The following is a 16,423-nucleotide window of genomic DNA, read 5'->3' as shown; positions in this document are numbered from 1 at the left end:
TATTCTGGACAGAAAGTCTCACTAACATGTTCTCCAATGAACTTAAAACAGTGCCTTTATCCTAGCCAGGTTGTATCTTGAAATATACCCTACACCATTGTTTGATTTAGGAAAAAGCAAAGTAGTTGCAAAAAACCAATGTTGCCCAAGTATCCTAATAATTCAGAATAAATCTGTAAATACTAAATTAGCATTTAGCAAAAATCATTATGGCTTATCACCATTTCTGATTTCATAAAAAGTCATGTTTTAGAAAGTCACTGTCTGGGGCGCCTGGGTGGCTCAGCCCGTTAAGTGTCTGCCTTCAGCTCAGGTCATGATCCCAGGGTCCTGGGATGGAGCCCCATGTTGGGCTCCCTGCTCAGTGGGGAGCCTGCTTCTCCCTCTCCCTCTGCCCCTCCCCCCTGGCTTATGCTCCCTCTCTCTCTCAAATAAATAAAATCTTTAAAAAAAAAAGTCACTGTCTACATGTGCCAAGTACTGTGCTAAGTGCTGGAGATTAGATCCCTTGATCTAAGACCTGAAAGGTGTGAAGTTCATCAGGCAAACAGGCAGTAAAAAGAGGGAAAATAACAGAGGGATGGAATCCAAGTAGAGGAATTACCACACACAGAAGTACTGAGGTGAGAGGAGGGGGGTAGGGGGATGGGTTGAATAGCTGATGGACATGAAAGAGTGTACTTGCCATGAGGACCACCAGATGATGTACGGAACTGTTCAATCACTATATTGTACACCGGAAACTAACATAACACTTTATGTTAACTAACTGGAATTACAATAAAAACTTAAAAAAAAAAAAGTAGTAAGGTGAGAAATCCTAGAAAACATCAGGAATACAAGTTAAACCGGCTAGAGCACAGGGTAGCCTCTAGGGAACAGCTAGATACGGAGCTAAAAACACGGGACAGGATCAGATTATGATGAAGGGCCTTGCCTGATATGATAAACATATGGATTAACTTGCATGTGATGGAGATTCTGAACTTTTTTCAACTGAGAGAGACCGAAGCCCACAGCACGGGCCATATTCCAAAGCACACAGTGTGAATGGTGTCTTTGGGACTTGCACAGTGCAGCAGCACTGTGTTCACCTGCTGGAATGTTTACCTTCAAGAGGGCAGAACGCACGCATCCACATAGATCCAACATCTAGCCTTGTGCTTGGCACATACGGGAACTAAAAAAATACTGAATAGTTAAATTTGCCAACACAACCCTGAGGGCATAACCAAGAGGCCCTAACCAAGCTTCCTTCCTGCCTATAAAAATCACAACTCTTATGTACCACAATAATTGGTAATTGCTGCAACTTTTAAGGGAACATGAGGAAAGGTCATTCACCATGAGCTGCATCAGAGACAAAAAAGGATTCGGAGGGAAAAAACACATTAAGATGCTTCTGAACCTAACTAAATGAAGCACTTTATTCTGTTCTTCTCACCAAAAACTGAACAGAAAACAACCGTGGGCTGGCTCAAATTTATTCACCAATGAACTCTAAGGCAGTGGTAATAACTATAAAAAGCATATTTTTGTATCAAAAGGATCCATGAAATAAATATCTATTTTAACTGAGAATTTGTTAGGTTAGTGTCTTTCAAATTTTTTTGAAGATTTATTTATTTTTGCGCATGCATGAGCCGGGTGGGGGTGGGGGGGCAGGTGGTAAAGGCAGAAGCAGACTCCCCGCTGAGCAGGGAGCCTGATACGGGGCTTGATATGGGGCTCATGACCTGAGCCGAAAGCAGACGCTTAACCGACTGAGCCACCCAAGTACCCCTAGTCTAGTCTTTCAAATAATTAAGTGCTCCAGATAAAATTAGGCTACTTGCCTGTAGTACCCTACATTTAACTTAGCAAACTGAATCACATTATTATAATTGGCATATAAATAAGGATTCCGTCTCTTCTGCTTGGGGAAACGGTAAGGCAAAAAAAATTTTCAAGAGAAACTTTAGGAAATCACAGACGAAACTAAATTATAAATGAGCTTAGAAAATTGATGGCTTAAGAAATTAAGGCACAGGGGCACCTGGGTGGCTCAGTCAGTTAAGCGTCTGCCTTAGGCTCTGGTCATGACCCCAGAGTACTAGGATGGACCCCACATCAGTCCAGTCGGGCTCTCTGCTCAGCAAGGAAGGAGTCTGCTTCTCCTTCTCCCTCTGTGTGCACACTTGCTCACACGTGCTCTCTCTCTCAAATAAACAAAATCTTAAAAAAAAAAAAAAAAAAAGAAGTTAAGGCACAATCTAGAGATGGATGAAAAATCTTTGGTCTTTTAAGAACCGGTGACCCTCATTTAAAGAAATCAAACCAAAGGCCAGTGGAGTAAAAGAAAATTTCAAATCTTCCTTTTAAAGAAAAGATGTAGATACATTTTACTAACTAGTATTTTCTATTGTTTTACTTTTATTTATTTTTTATTATAATTTTTTTTTACTAAGCAGTATTTTTAAATGAAAATAAGGCACATAGGGGCGCCTTGATGGCTCAGTTGTTAAGCATCTGCCTTCAGCTCAGGGCATGATCCCAGAGTCCTAGGATCGAGCCCCACATCGGGCTCCCTGCTCTGCTGGGAGCCTGCTTCTTCCTCTCCCACTCCCCCTGCTTGTGTTCCCTCTTTCGCTGGCTGTCTCTGTCAAATAAATAAATAAAATCTTAAAAAAAAAAAAAAGAAGAAGAAGAAAATAAGGCACATAAAATGCCATTAAGTAAACCTAATTAAACATTTTTACATTTTATAATGTGACCAGGAAGAGAGAGAATGGATAACAGTAACACAGAGGATAGAGAGAAATGACACACCCAGAGACAGAAAGGGAAAGACAAAAATACACATAAAATGTACATTAGAGATACATGAGGTTAACAGCTTAAGCCTTTTAGGATGTTGTTCCCAAAGATGCAAAATCATGGTATCTTTCTATGAAAAGCCTGAATACAACACTATGTCATTACTGCCTACTGCTCTAGTTAAAATAAAATAGGCAGCAATCCTCAATCCTGCCCCCACACATTCTCATCTCTCTCTCCCTCTCTCTCTCTCTCTCTCTCTCACACACACACACACACACACACACAAATACTTGTTTTGAATATGTTAAATGTTATTAAACCAATAATAGTACATTACCATTTACTGAGCCTCTTATCCTCACAATTCTCTAAGGTAGCTTTTATTCCCTCCATTTGTCAAATGAAGAAACTAAAAAAGGTTAAGTGACTTGAACCTGACTACAGAGCTAATAAGCGATGAGGCTGGAACTCAGAGTCACTCGTATAGGGCTCTGAAGCCCACATTTTTTTTTTTTTAAGATTTTATTTATTTATTTGACAGAGAGAGGCAGCCAGCGAGAGAGGGAGCACAAGCAGGGGGACTGGGAGAGGCAGAAGCAGGCTCCTAGCGGAGAAGCCTGATGTGGGGCTCGATCCCAGAATGCCCGGGATCACGCCCTGAGCCAAAGGCAGATGCTTAAAGACTGCGCCACCCAGGCGCCCCTGAAGCCCACATTTTAACCACTATACCATGCCCACTCCAGAGGCATCTCTAGCCACCATTCCTTTTTTTTTTTTTTTTAAAGACTGTTGTTTTTCACTGTGCTGTCCCAACAGTAATGTTAAGGTTCAGATACTTTAAATTTCATGAAAAACATCAACATATAGTTCTATCTATCTATCTATCTATCTATCTATCTATCTATTTATTTTTAAGTAAACTCTGCACCCAAAGCGGGGCTCAAACTCACAACCCTGAGATAAAGTCTCATGCTCTAGCGACTAAGCCAGCCAGGTGCCCCCATAGTTCTTTATAAAATAATGCAGATTTTACTAGCAGTAAGGGAGACATTAACTAACACCGAATATAGCTGAATATCAATCCAAAATTATACAAAGTACAAATGGTCCCCCAATACTCCCAACGTTATTACCTAGCCTTTTAATTATGCTAGGTTCTTTGTGTGGTATAAAATACCCAGTGTAACCCTGGAGAGAGAACACATTTTCACAGATACCTAATTTCTTTCTCCATTATTCACACTCTGGATGCTCATCACATATGCATTTAACTATACCCATTCAAGTATCTGTGCTACACGAAAAAAGAAAAACAAGAGAAAAAGATACGTTAAATAATGATGGCAGGATGCCTGCCTTTACGTCCTTGTCCCAGAGTAGGCACTAAAGACTATCGATTTGCTGTTCCTCAGCCAGTCTAAAGTCCCATTCACCTGTCAAAAGGTATCTTGCACAGCCAATTATGATCCAGCTCACCAAAAAAGCAACCTATTCTAAAAGCTGGAGGAAAAACTGGCTGTTGGAATTGAAAAACAGTATGTCAGTTAAGAACCAGTTTTCAAACCAGTATCTTCCTAAAGGACCTTTTCAGCGGTAATTTTGACTATACAGGATTTCTACCTTAAATGAGAATTTAGACCCAAAGCCCCCACATAAAAGTTGATTTCACTTTACTCAGCTCTTTAGAATACAAAGAACTAGGAACCCAAACATTTGTCTTGTATATCAAAATAAGTTAGTAACTAATGCATTACTCATCCTATTTCACAAATGGGAAAACACAGAGCAACAGGGATGCTGTCAGAAGAAGGCACGCTTGGGGTGCCTGGATGGCTCAGTTGGTTAACCGTCTGCCTTCGACTCAGGTCAGGATCCCAGGGTCCTGGGATAGAGCCCCACATCAAGCCCCATATCAGGCTCCCTACTCAGCAGGAGTCTGCTTCTCCCTCTACCCCTACATCCCCCCACCCCGCTCGTGCATGTGCAAAAATAAATAAATAAAGTATAAAAAAAAAAAAAAAGGCATGCTAGACACATGTGGGAACTGTTCCATGACTTATTTTTAAATAAAATAAAAATGTAATAAAAGTCTGTCATGTGGGGTGCCTGGGTGGCTCAGTCGGTTAAGTGTCTGCCTTTGGCTCAGGTCATGATCCCTGGGTCCTGGGATAGAGCCCCATATCAGACTCCCCAAAGGGAGCCTGCTTCTCCCGCTTCCCTCTACCTCTCCGCCGTTTGTGCTCTCTCTTACTCTCCAATAAATAAGTAAAATCTTAAAAAAAAAAAAAAAGTCTGTCATGTAATCAAAAGCAATCCTTAACATTGGTTCTCAGTAGGAAAAAGAAACAGTGAGTTGTGAGATGAGCCATTACCAGAGGACAAAACAAAGGCAAGGGTGGAAAGAATACCCTCCCCAAAAAACCATCCAACCCCAGATCCTTTACTGGCGTGCTATCGCTTACTCTCCACACGTTTCCTTTTCTATAGAAAGAAGGGACTAGTCTATCACCTATCTGTGACCATTCACCATTACTGTTTTCCCCCATCTCACACCTCATTATTTCAATATCCAACTCACAAATTCCGTGTGAAGAAAATAGGTAAAAACTAAATAAAATAGGAGTCAATTAATCTAGCTTGCTATCAGAGGTAGAACTGTCTTTCATATCACCATCCAAAAAGTTATAAATATTTTTTTTCCAAGATTTTATTTTTAAGTAATCTCTACACACAACGTGGAGCTCAAACTTACAACCTAAGATCAAGAGTCGCATACTCCACCAACTGAGCCAGCCAGGTGTCCTCAAATATTTTTATTTAAAACATCTGAGAAAGTCTACATACATCATCAAGTTCCACATCATGTAATCAGTAAATTCTACTTTACATAGTCAACTCACTTTTCCCAGAAATTCAATTTCTTACCTAACTAGTATCTGAGTATCAACAGATCATTTAAAAGCAAGATCCACAGGGAGTAAGTGAGTCAGTGAAAGAGAGAAATTTCAATTAAGAGATTGATTACAACTCAACTCATACACATACACAAATAGACTTTAAACACAGGGTACTTTTTACTGCATTCTCAGTTCATACTAGCATTAGTGGTCTTGGGTGATAGGAAGAAGTAAAAGATGTATCTTCACCTGTACCTTCAAAGAAACAGGCATCTGTGGAGCTGTTTGCAAAGGTCTATATGGCCTCTTTCCCTGGGGAGATGCCTTGTGGTAAGAAACTCCTTTTTTTAATTTGGCAGTTTTAAAGTTTGCTATTTGAGTTAATGTTTTACCACTCAGACCTAACAAAGGCCCCATTATGAGCCTTTGGGTCTAAGATGTTACCAGATCAGGTGTTGGGACAGTTCTCTCTGGACAACTGTTCTATGGAAACTCTTCAGCAATCCACACCCTCAACTTTCCTCATTCTCAAACATTGGATTATCTCATCAACTCTCCCTTTCCTTCATTCCATTCTTCTCCCTCCTTACTAATGCCGTTTTTTAACTCACAATTACAAAAGTGATAATTTTTTATTACCATTCATTCGTGACATTTCATATCACCTCTATTTTTAATCTTACTAATACAAATCTTTTGTGTTTATTACTTTTATTTTTTAATTAGAGAGAGAGCCCAACACAGGGCTCAATCTCATGACCCCGAGATCACAACCTGAGCTAAAATCAAGAGTTGGACACCTAACCAACTGAGATACCCAGGCACCCCACTAATACAAATGTTTTTAACTCATAGCTTACATAATCACTAGTGACCACTAAGTCCAGGACATTCCACGCTACAGATACCACCTACTTTTCTCAGATTAAATAAACCCAGAACCTTTTACTTTTTTACATACATCTTAAAAGACGTGCTCTAATTCCAATGCTCTCTTATTTCTCTATCTCAAAATATGAAGTCAACAAAATTCAAGTAAGACTCTAACAATTATTTCCTTGCTTCCTGGGCTAGATGGGTTAATAATTAGAACATGGTTTTAGTGACTACAGATTTATTCTCTCTATAGTCCAGTTAGCTTCATTTCATACAAACTGTCCCAAAACCAAAGATTAAATCCCATCAGCTATCTCTGGGGTGCAGATTTAACTAGATGAGCTATACGGCACACTCAGAATGCATTTCGCCACTGGAATAAAACTTCTGCTGATGTATCAGGTAGATGTCCAGCACTAGATTATCTTCTTTCAGCACACCACTATAAATTGTTTTAAGAGTGTTATCTTTAATAAGTGATAAGCTGCTAACTCTTATTCAACTTATGTTCCATTCACAAGTCTTCCACTTACTACGTATATAGTTAGTTTAGGTTACCAAGTATACCAGTGGACAGGATCCAGTGTTAGATAAACCAAGTAATCAAGATCATTATAAAATTCTATTTCTTTCTTCCCAGATTTTTAGCAATTACAACCATCATGTTGTCATTCAAGTATAAAGTTCTTATTTCCACCATCACCCAGACCATTGGGAAAAAAATACAGAATAAAGACAAAGTTTCACGGGATGCCCCCACATCACTGATCATGGGCCATCTCCTAGGACTGCTATTAATCTTGGGAATAAAGCATACTCACATTTTAAAACCTCATATTCACAGTGGTTACAAGACCACCATGTTATACAAGCAGAGCTTGATTTAGTATATGGAATGGAAGAGGGAAAGGAAGAACATAAATTCTCAGCTAATCCTCAAAACTCTCTGAGGTAAGTTTTAGTATTCTTTTTCAATAAAAAAGAATTAGATGATGATCAGGGAAGTTAAGCAACTTACAATATAAGGGACAGCACGAATCCTAGCTCTCTGTTACTATATGAAGTTAAGCAACTTACAACATAAGGAACTTGGAAGACAGGCCGAATCTCAGCTCTCTGTTAGTGTAAGTGACAAGCAGTTTCTATTTCTAGGTTTACCATGTTAGCTGTCTATGACTCTGGGCAACTTAACATCTCTGAACCTCAAGTTTCCTCATCTGTTTAAATGAGATAAGCCATGTTAAGTGTTTAATTCAAAGCCTACTATGTAATAAGCTTACTCAGTAACTATTAGCACTGGTCAAAATCAAACAGCTGGTTATGAAAAGTCAAAAATCAAACTCCAGTCTGATTTCCCAAGTCCGTGCTTTTTCTACTACATTATGTTGTTAGCTACCAACACACAATTATTATTCACATAAGAATCCATATTTGAAATATGAGATAGGTGGGACACTGATGTTACCTAAATGAGAGAACTATTAAGGGCTAACTAAACCAACAGAAGTATTTTAGCTCTAATATCTAATAAGCAAAACCACACAAACTCATCAGAAGATAATGTTTAGACATACAAGCTTAGCAAAGCTTTGTTCTAATGACTATAACACTATTTTCCTACCTATGTAGGAATTTATTATATTTATCTCAAATCAGTTACAAATTAAAATTTTAATTACCAAGCATACCCCAAATAAAGCATTCTGGTCGACCTGGTCAAAGAAATCAGCCCTCCTACTACATCATTTGAACACTGCATCAAATTGAAGCCTGTCAACTGTACTTCCAAAATAAATTGCTACTTCATATTTTCATTTATAACTATACTACTTATCCATTGACACAACCAGTGTCATCAATTTTCCTACCCAACGCCCTGAGCAAAAACAAGCTTTGTTGTTCTAACAATGTTCAAAAATCTCACTTACCTGTCTCAGACTCACCTGATCTAGCAGTGGATAATGCAAAAGGACACTTCCATAAGCAAAAATAAACTTCCATAATAATTATTAATAATAGGCTTACTATTTGGTACTTCCAGGAACTGATCTGCATTTAAAAAAGGGTTGCTAAACCAGAATGAGATACCTGCCTACACTTATTTTGGCAACTGTAACCTATTCCGCAAAGCAACAGTCCTCCTGAGAAAAGAATGCCACATATACTCCTGTGAAACAAAATATATGTGCCTTGGTAAGGAGGCTGAGATCTAACCAAAGGCAGAGCACTTTTAACTATGAAATCACCCCTTAAAAGACAAGAAAATCAGAACGCCTTCACTTTAGCAACAAAGGCTTTAGAAAACAGTATTCATTTTACAATAATCTTTAACGTTCCTACATTTCTTGGATTTTAAAAAAATTCTAACTTCCTGACTCACAGATCTAAAATAGTCATTACATACACAAATGTTCTACTTATTTAGTTCAGAATCATACGTAGGAAACACAGGTTTCTGTTTCTAGGTTTACGACTCCATACCCATTCATTTTACACTAATATAACCACTAAATATAGCTCTCTAAGACACTGACGATTAAAAGGAGTTAATTACGTGAGTGATTCATACCTCCTATGTCCAGACACCAAGATCCAAGGATGTTTCTGTCAGATCTATGGGAAGAGGAAATGATAAACACCTGTCACAAAAGCTTTCCAAATTGGGAAGCCCCGAACTGAATTATTGTCAATCCCCAATCCATTCCCCCGGCCACAGCCCCGCTAAAGATATATCTACCAAACCTAACTCTGTGAAGGCAATGGGAAGAAGTAAAGGCCATAAAGAGAGTGGCCACTTAAGTACTGGAGGAGAGGACCCCGGGGTTTTTCTAGTCCTCACTTACAGAGTCAAAGTGAGAGACCTTAATCAATTAAGAAGTCACTTTTCCTCTCTGGGCCTCACTTAGTTATCCATAAAATGCGGTGATGGCAAGAAGCTCTTCGTACTCCGACGTTACGGATGAACTCAAGATGCCTTTAGACAGCATCCGCAGAAACACAGCAAGCGTCCTGCTCTTCGAGCACACCATCTCCCGGACTTTCTAAAAGGGCTGGACCACCATCCCACTCCCCAGTCACAACGCGAGCAGCGTGTCCAAATCAGGCCTTCGCACCCACAACGTGGATCTCTTTTTCTCGCCTCACCTGTCCCAGGCAGACATTCCGCGGTCTTAGCGCTCCCCTTCCCACCCCACCGAGGAACTGATGCGGGATTCTGGCCCAAGGAGCCGACCACAAGCTAGCTCACCTGGTACCCGACAACACCCTTCGCCTCCTTCAACCCCCGCCATCATCACCACCACCCACCTACTCCGCGTCCCGCTCACCCTGCCCCCCGGCGCCCCGGGAAAGCCGGACCACTCACCCGCCGCAGCTGCACCGTCTCCTCGGCGGCCTCCAGGCCGGAGCAGCCGAGGGACCGCAGGGGGCCGGGGCCCGGGCCCGCCGCTGTCGCCGCCGCCGCCTAGCCTCAGCCCAGCCCCATCGCCCTCGGCGGGCGCCGGCGGCCGCGGGTCGCTCGGATTCGAGGCGCCGCCGCCGCCGCCGCCGCCGCGCGCTGCGGCTCGGGGTGAGGGGAGGGAGGCGCCGCGGCCAGGCCCTGGCCGAGCCGGGCACAGGGGCGTCCGCGCTCTCCTCCTCGGCGCCCGCGGCGGCGGCGTGCAGCCAGGACAGAGCGAGAACAAGGGAAGGTGGCAGGGGTAGGCGGGCAGGGGAGGGGGGCGGTCTGCACTCCGAAACGGCCTCCCGCCGCCAGCGACGAAGCGAACCCCCCTCCCCTCCGCCGTGGCGCCCGGATCACGCTGCGGGGAGAGCCGGCGGGCGGGGGAGCGCGCGCGCGGCAAGCTCGTACTCCCGCGCCCGGATGTGAGGTCACGTGGTTGCCTCATCCCAGCGCCGAGCGCGGAGGGGCGCAGAGGGGACGTCGGGAGGCGGGGCCAGCGAAGGCGGGCGGGGCCATGGGGCAGGCCCGGCCCACCTCGCCTTTAGCCCCCTAGACCCGGGAAGGAAAGAAAGGGGAGGAAAGGACCTTTCAAAATAGCTGGGTGCTGGGGAGGGGAGGTTACCAACGGAGGACGGGTTTTTTTGGTCTGGAGGAGGTGGAATTTGCCACCCTGGCCGTGCAAAAACAAGATCACAGTACAAATCCGCATTTAATGAACAGGGAAACTGAGGACCAGTGAGGGACCTAGAATAGACTTGCCCAGAGTCAAGGTCAAGGAGCAAACTTGTGCTACAACGGAGAGGAAGCCAGATCCTAGCTCTAATCCAGGTCTCCTCCATTCCGTAACAGCACCACCACCACCCCCTCCAAAAACAAACAAAAAACTGTAATTCGTCTTTGACAACCAGCTGGGCGCACCCGGCCTCGGGCGGAGGACTGGGAAGCATACCCAAGAGAAAGCTCCCACGCGCCCACCCCACTGCCTCCGGCGTAAAGGAGTTTCTTCCGATGGCGCTAGAGGCAAATTAAATACTTCCCTCCGCAGAAGCTTTATCTCGGCGCAGGGCCCCGGCCGGATATACAAATCGTGCGTTTGGTTTTCGCGGCGTCCCTTCCCCTTCGGCGACGCGCACAGGGGGCGCGCCCCGCCACCTGCTGCCTCTTGCTCTGGCAGTCTTTCCGCCCGAGCCTACCGCGTCCGCACCCTTGAATCTCGGCCATCAGTGTTATTATTATTACACCTTGCGGCTAACAGAACTCTTAGCTGCTTAAACATAGCACCGGTTCGTAGCACGTGGTGACTCTTCTCTGGGGCTACTACGCCGGGTCAGCGACATATGCTGATACGTCATCTGGGACAGCACACTGCCCCGAGTCCACGGCGCAGATATCACCTCACCGGGAGCCAGGAACACGCCGCTTCTGGCCCCCTAAGCTGTGTGGAGCTGGCCAGTTCCACGCATATTTCCTCACGTGGCGTAGACAGCACACTGCACCTAGTGGGTTCACATCTCTCTTCGCAAGCCCTGGGCACAGCCTCACGCCTCACAGTATTCAAATGATGACAGGAGATAAGGGGTGTGGAAGCGTTGGTAGCCCTCAAAGCCTCCTCCCCCACCTCTCCAGGCTCTTTGGCTCCAGGCTGTTTCCCTTCAGCTTTTAAACAAGTTCAGGTCTCTCAAATCTAAAAACCAAACTCTAGCGCCAGCCCTCCACTCCCAACTAACCTCTCCAGTTAGCTTCCAAGTGCTTCTCTCCCTCTCATGCAGGCTGCAGGCCTCTTAAACGGTGTGTGTGTGCCCTCCTGTCCCTTTGCCCCCACCCCCAACCCCTCCACGTCTTCATTTCTCAACACTTGGCAGTCTGGCTTCTTCCCCCCCCCCCCACGCACACCCTTCCCTAACCCTGCTCGGGCATCAGTAACCTCTGACCTTCATTTTCCCAAAGTGAGCAGGTACTCCTCAGGCCTATCTCTCTGGATCTCTCTGCTACTTTTGACACCTCCAGATCACTCTCACCTTCTGGAATCTGAATACCATCTTGGATTCCAAAGGAGAGTGCTCTCCCAATTCTCAGGTCTCAGTAAATAAGGCCCCTGGCTCCTCTGGTGACATCCTTAAGTAACACCAGCTATGAGTCTGTGCCTGACTTGCAAGACTCCCGGTAAGCCCCACAGCTCCTCTCACTCCACTCTCCAGGGATTGCCTCCATCTTCACGGTTTCAACTACCGGGTCAGCCATCTCCAGCCCAGACCTCTTTCACAAAAATTAGACCCAAATCGCCGTCTGCCCGGCAGCTCTATCTAGATCCATCACACAAACACCCCTAACTCAGCATGTGGGAGAGATTGAGCCCATCCACCAGCTCCATAGCGGCCTCTCCCTCAGCTGTCCCCACCACCACCTACTGCCATCAGAATTTGAAAGTTGGAAATCTTGATTCAGCCCTTTGCCTTATCCAGTCCTATCTATTTCATCTCCTTAATAAACCTCGAATCCCTACCTCCATTCCCCCTGGGTGAGGTTCCAGCCATCCTTTGTAACAGCCTCCTGACAGCGGCCTTCAGATAAACTCACCCTCCACTCAGCCTCCAGAGTGAACTACCTGAAATGTGCTCTCATTGAAAATGCTGCAGAAGTTCCCCTGGCTTCTGGCTGCCTGTGGACCTCCAAGGCATCCAGCGTGAACCTGTCAATGCATTGAGGCACTTTTTTTTTTTTAAGATTTTATTTATTTATTTGACAGAGAGAGAGACAGCCAGCGAGAGAGGGAACACAAGCAGGGGGAGTGGGAGAGAAAGAAGCAGGCTCTCAGCGGAAGAGCCTGACATGGGGCTCGATCCCAGAATTCCGGGATCACGCCCTGAGCCGAAGGCAGACCCTTAATGACTGAGCCACTCAGGCGCCCCCATTGAGGCTTTTCAAACACCCCGAAGAGCCCCGGACTTCAAGAAGCAGCCAAAATCCCCAGGGCAAGCCAACACACAGCCCGGCAAGGGAAAACTGTAGGAAGCAAAAAAACCAATCGAACATTTCAAGAAATTCTCCACTACAGATGTCCTTGGGACTAGAGAAGAGAATTTGGACACTGCTTGGAGGAGATGCTGAGTCACTAGGAAAGGCTTGAGCATGTTTATAGGCTGAGAGAAAAGACGGAGCCAGGAAAGGAGGAGAAGGCCGAGAAGGATAGAAAAAGAGTGGAGCAAGTCCTGAGAAGTTCTGGGAGGCTGGCTGATTCTCCACCCAAGATGATTCTGGGCCCAGCAGCTGCTCACACAGGGCCCAGCCCCTCCCTCCTCTGATCCTGCTCTCTCTTTAAGACCCAGGCCCCGATCACAGCGCCAAATAGACAACAGTCCTCCCGGTAAGCTCTGACTTCACCTTCCACAAGGACTATGTGCCATCTTCTCTACCCTCAAAACCCCCATCCTGCTTGCCTCCCCCGCTCACGGTCACCTCACCATCCAGACCACCAAGGGGAAACACCCACACATTAACCACACTCCAGTTTGGGCAGAGGGTCGGTGCCTGCCCCCAAGAGAGCTCGCCTTTCACTGGAACGGTCCTGGGCCTCCCCGAGGCTGCACTGTTGCCCACTCTAGCTGACTCTTTTCAGACCTTCTCTTCAGGATTTATCTCCTGTTCTTGAACCACTTTTCTCTTAGTTTCCATACTCGCTTCTGGAATTGCCCCTCCCTTTTGGTTACCCCTCTCAACCTTTAGTGAATATGTGCTTCCTCTATCCTACCTCTAAACGGTGCCGGTCCCCGGGGCTCAGTCCGGGTGCACGTCTCTCTCTACACAAGTTTTATGGTTTCTTTGTTTAATTTGTCATCTATCAACTTCCCAAGAGTTGTGGATGGGCTTCAAGGGGGCCTGTATATTCCTTAAACTTCAATGCAAAATCTTTTAAAGGAAGTATAGTTTTCATCAGCTTCTTAAAGATGTCTGGGACCCCAATTCATCCTGGTGATCTCTCCACCATGGATGTAGCTAACATCTACGTGCACATTAATAATTCTCAACCAGATACCTGTAACCCACGTGTCTCTTCAGAGTCCCTGGGCCATACGTCCCTATCATCCTCACATGATGTCTTACTCCTACCTTATAAACCCACTTATCTGAAACTCAACTCTAGCTCTTCTTCCCCAAACCAGCCGTTTTCCCAGGCTTCTCGTCCTTGGCAAAAGACAGTTGCCCACTCAGTGCTCAAACCAGAAACCTGGGAGTCATTCTCTCCAATCCAATACCAAGTCCTTTTCAAATCCTTCCACCTGTCTCCATTTCCACTGCTCTTAGAATAACCCAAGCCACGTCCATCTCTCACCTGGGATACTGCCTTAGCCCCCAGCTGATTTCCCTACTTTCACCCTTCACCCCGTTCCAATCCTTTCTCACACAGCAGCCAGAGTTTATTACTGTGTGTAACTTGGAGTACAGTTCTTAATGAATTGCTTCCCTTTTCACGGAGAATAAAATGTGAATTTCTTTGCCCTACAAGTTCCAGTGTTGGATGTGGCCTACCCATTACTCCCCCTTCGCTGGCACTCCTCCACCATCACCCTCCTCTTACCCCACATCTGCTTCCCCACCCTATCTCATTCCAGCCACAGTATGCTGTCTTTCAGTTCCCCAAACACACCAAACTCTTTCCTGCCTCAGGGCCTTTGCAAAACCTGTTCTTTCTGTCTCTTCCCTTTTTCCCTCACCGGGCTAGCTCTTACAAATTCAGCTCTTGGCTTAGATGAGTATACATCAATTCTTGAAAAAGGCCTTCCCTGGCCACTCATTCTTTATTTTCTGATGACCTCCATTTATTTTCTTGATAACCATTATCGCAATGTTAATTAATTGTGTTAATTACACTATGTAATTACATGTGAGTTTCTGTATGTATTTAACACCTGTCTCTCTCACTAGACTTCAAGCTCTGTGATGAGGACCAGCTGTAGCTCCAGAATTTTTCTAGAAGGAGCTTAAAAGTGGTAATCTTTTTAGAAGAGGAAATGAGCGTTTGTCCCAAGACTATGTTTGCATGGCATTTAATGAAGAGTGACAAAGTGTTGGTTGTCCATTTTTGTAATTGGAGGAGAGGACATTGGGAATTATGGGGAAGAGGTACATAAAATATCCCTCCCAAGCCATCTCTTGGTGCTGCTACTGGCAGAGACTGAGTTGACCTCATTTATCACTACATACCCCACAGTAGATGAAGCCCGGCATATGGTATTCAGTCAAATTTTATTGTCAAATGAATGAGTGGATGAAGTCACAATCTCAAAAATCATCTCTCTCAAATGCCTTTCCTGAATCCCAGGTAAGACTTCCTCTTCTGTGTATCTTTTTTTTTTTTTGGTCACATTTACAACCTTAAATAAGTATCTGTTCAGTGTTTCTATCTTCTGTTTATGTCGTATTCATATTTTTGTTTCTCTACTTCTTAATATTTTCATGTGCTATTTGATTATAACAACGTTGCCAATCCTAAAAGTTGTAGTTACTATTATCTGTATTTTTTATAGGTGAAGGAACTAGGGAAATTTTACATGGATGATCTCATTTAATCTTTAGAGCAATCCTGGGAAATAGGTACTATTATCATCTGTATGGTTACAAATGAAATTGAGGAAAGCTTAAAATCCCATTTTACAGACTAGGAAAAGGTGTGAAATAACTCACTCAGGTTCACAGATCTAGGAAACAACAGCGCAGCCAGGATTCAACCCAGGCAACTTGGCTCCCTATATGGGCCAAATTCTTCGCTCATATGATCAAAGGAAGCCATAGTGATTCATCCTCTAGGATCCAAACACTTCAGATTACCTGTTTAAGCATCCAGACTCTGACTTCCTTGTAAGCAAGGACCTAACTAACGCATCTCCATATCCTCATCCCTTAGCAGAGGCCCCAGCACATGACGGTATTCAGTGACAAATATTCCGGGTAATGGATAACAAATGCCCCTTGATTTTTCACAACCACGATGTCAGACTAGCAGTGGAATGGTTATGATTCCCATTTTATAGAGACGAAAAATCAGTTTCACGACCTCACAAGGAGAAGTGACTTGTCCAATTGTCCTCTGACCGACTCCAGCTCTTCTGTATCTCCTCTGATGCTTCCCTAAAAGGTTAGAGGACACGTGTTTAGATTAGGAAGACTTTACTTTAAGAAAGACTGGAAAAAAAAAAAAAACCCACAGCACTCACTGCCTTGCCTAGAAAAAGTGGCCATTAAAAGTTCTTCAGTGGGGCACCTGGGTTAATTGGGCTTCCGACTCTTGATCTTAGCTCAAGATTCAGGCCCTGGCGTTGACTTAAAAAAAACCAAAACGTTATTTGATTATGATGTTTGCCTAACAAGCTTTCTTTCCTTTAGCTCCACCTAAGCTATTCTGTCCCCATTT

At 44.4% G+C, this 16,423-nt stretch overlaps 1 protein-coding gene across 2 annotated transcripts in view; it reads right to left on the bottom strand.

Moving 5' to 3' along the window:
* The window catches only part of ATP13A3 (ATPase 13A3), an 85,920-nt gene extending 75,877 nt beyond the window's left edge, over nucleotides 1–10,043 (bottom strand). For both annotated transcript variants that reach the window (XM_040621416.1, XM_040621417.1), the window contains exons 1-2: nucleotides 9,937–10,043; nucleotides 9,142–9,185 (exon numbers count right to left, since the gene is read on the bottom strand). The gene's annotated coding sequence lies outside the window, so the exon portion shown is untranslated. The remainder of the gene's footprint in view (nucleotides 1–9,141; nucleotides 9,186–9,936) is intronic.
* Between the last annotated feature and the right edge of the window lie 6,380 nt (nucleotides 10,044–16,423).

The sequence above is a fragment of the Ursus maritimus genome, unplaced genomic scaffold (genome assembly GCF_017311325.1).
Source record: "Ursus maritimus isolate PB19 unplaced genomic scaffold, ASM1731132v1 scaffold_4, whole genome shotgun sequence".
Lineage (NCBI taxonomy): Eukaryota > Metazoa > Chordata > Mammalia > Carnivora > Ursidae > Ursus > Ursus maritimus.
This window is presented reverse-complemented; position numbering and strand designations above follow the sequence as displayed.